We start from the raw sequence: 2,674 nt of genomic DNA, 5'->3' as shown, positions 1-2,674 counted from the left end.
ACGTTTCCTACATTCTGTATGTAAGGGCTACCAAGTGTGGATAAAACCTATTAGAGATTGCAGTGGGAGACTGATGCAAAGTCACAGTGAAATTGGAAAATATTCATATTGACAGCATTGGGGTCAAGTATCCGGGGGCAGCAAGAGTATCCCGTGGTTGTGGCCTCAATAACAGCATCCTAATCAGACTCTTCGTGTAATAAAGTATTGGACTGAGAGGAGTGTCCCTTGGTTCTTTCTTTTTTTTTTTTTTTTTTTAAACAGTGAATTCCAATTTATTTATTTATTTATTTATGGTTGTGTTGGGTCTTCGTTTATGTGCGAGGGCTTTCTCTAGTTGAGGCAAGCGGGGGCCACTCTTCATCGCGGTGCGCGGGCCTTTCACTGTGGGGGCCTCTCTTGTTGCGGGGCACAGGCTCCAGATGCGCAGGCTCAGTAGTTGTGGCACACGGGCTTAGTTGCTCCGCGGCATGTGGGATCTTCCCAGACCAGGGCTCGAACCCGTGTCCCCTGCATTGGCAGGCAGATTCTCAACCACTGCGCCACCAGGGAAGTCCCGTCCCTTGGTTCTTAACCGTTTTCTGAGTCTGCTTTTTCAGTCTTCCTGCTGGGGCTGGGATTTACTATTACATGATATGCATGGGTTTTTTGGGTCATTGTGTGTTGTGTGAGAAGTGACTTATTAATAAGGTGAACATGAAAGCTTGAATAAGGACTACTGCAACTTTAAGAATGGTGAGTAGAATAAGAATAATAAATGCAACGAGGGCTGTGGTAATACTAATGCTTATTAGGGCTAGGGTTGCTCCTCTGATTAGGTGGATTAATAGGTGACCATCTGTAATATTAGCTGTTAGCCATATGTCCAGGACTATTGATTGAATAAGTAAGCTAATAGTTTCAATAATTACTGGCATGGGGATAAGGGGAATTGGTATTCCTTGTGGTAGAGTGGGCCAGAGATGCTTTTGTTTTATGGTGGAAGCCGGTGATCACAACTCCTGCTCATAAAGGAATTGCTATAACTAAATTTCTTGAAAGTTGTTTCGTGGGCATAAATGAGTGTGGTAAGAGACCTAGCAAGTTTGCTGAGCCAATAAATAAGATTACTGACATGAGATTTAGTGTTCAAGTTTGTCCTTTATAGTTGTGGATAGCCATTATCTGTTTTGATGTGAGTTGAACTCATCACTGTTGAATAGAGATTGTGCAGTTATAAATCATTTGGTTGTGTGTGGGCAATAGAAAGCTTGGAAGTATAATGACTAAAATGACAATAGGTAATCTTATTATTGTTGGGGTGATGAAAGAGGCAAATAAATTTTTATTCATTTTGTTTCTCAAGGGGCAGAGTGTTTTGGTGTTTTAGTTGATTTTAGTTTTAGAACTGAAGGATAAGTATATTTTGAAATTTTTCAGTTGAGATACAATAAATAGAACTAGAATTATTGATATAGTAGTGATAAATCATGTTGATGTATCTAGTTGTGACATGTTATTAAGGGAGGTTTTAACTCCCAGTCTTTAACTTAAAAGGTTAATAATATTCAGCTTCTTAATGAACTTATAGTATGGATGCAGATCATGTCTCAAAGCATTTTAGAAGGTTATTAGGTAACCTTCCTGTTAACCTCCCAGTAAATTATTTTTCTATTTACCCAGAATCAATCCCTATTGCTTACAAGCAGGAAATGTTGGACTGCCATATGAAATGTGACAGAAAATGCCAGGAAAATCTCTCTCTGGTGTACTTTCTGAACAAACACCAGTCAAACCAAATGCCATGTCCTGCCATGGCCAGAGGTGGGAAGGTGTGGGTGCTCTTGGCAGATCAGCAAAGCCTCAGCAACCAGAGATTCCAGAACGAGCCCTTTGTGGTGCAGGGTTTCCTCTGTGGGATGATAGTTCTCATGGATGTGCGTCTTCTTGAGACCTACCTTTCTGCTAGATTGCCGGAGCCCCCAGACTCCTGGTTCCCAGAGCTGAAAAGGATAATCTAATTCAGTGGTTTTCAAATGAGGCATTTTTACCCCCTAGGTGACATTAGACAATGCCAAGAGATATTTTTGATGTCACAGTTGAGGAGAGGGTTGTTAGTGAGTAGAGGCCAAAGATGCTGCCAAACATCCCACAAGGCACAGGAAAGCCCCCCCCCAAAACAAAGACGTATCTAGCCAAAATGTCAATGCGTCACTGTTGAGAAATCCTGATCTAAATAATGTGTCTGAGACTCTCTTGTTTCTCAGGAGTCTCGTATTGGAAAGAATCTGGTATTGGAAAAATGTTAGCTTCATATTTTGAGGTAGTGTATAGAACTGCATAGTCCAGTGGAGTATTGATTAGCTACGTATAGCTATTGAGCACTTGAGATATGACTAGTCTGAACTGAGGTGTGCATGTGTAAAACACACATTACAGATTTTGGATATAAGCTATCCTGCTCATATTGAAAAGAACAGAAGCTAAAAGGAATAATCTTTCATTTATTCTTTAATTCCTCCATCCAATAGACATTTTTGAACACGTGCTATATGCTAATCATTGGGCATGTTAAACATAAGTACCACTTCCTTTGTGAAGAGCTCATAATCTATTGAAGAAGTCAAAGAGTTAAGGAAAGAGATTGCAGAAAAGTGTGTACATTAGTGTTTGTATAGAGGAAAGCGTGATTAGC

At 40.4% G+C, this 2,674-nt stretch overlaps 1 pseudogene; it reads right to left on the bottom strand.

The window, feature by feature from the left end:
• Positions 1-653: 653 nt before the first annotated feature.
• LOC132365145 (ATP synthase subunit a-like) lies at positions 654-1,332 on the bottom strand (annotated as a pseudogene).
• Between the last annotated feature and the right edge of the window lie 1,342 nt (positions 1,333-2,674).

This window comes from Balaenoptera ricei, chromosome 4 (genome assembly GCF_028023285.1).
Source record: "Balaenoptera ricei isolate mBalRic1 chromosome 4, mBalRic1.hap2, whole genome shotgun sequence".
NCBI lineage: Eukaryota > Metazoa > Chordata > Mammalia > Artiodactyla > Balaenopteridae > Balaenoptera > Balaenoptera ricei.
Note: the sequence above shows the minus strand (reverse complement) of the source record. Positions and strands in the feature narration are given on the sequence as shown.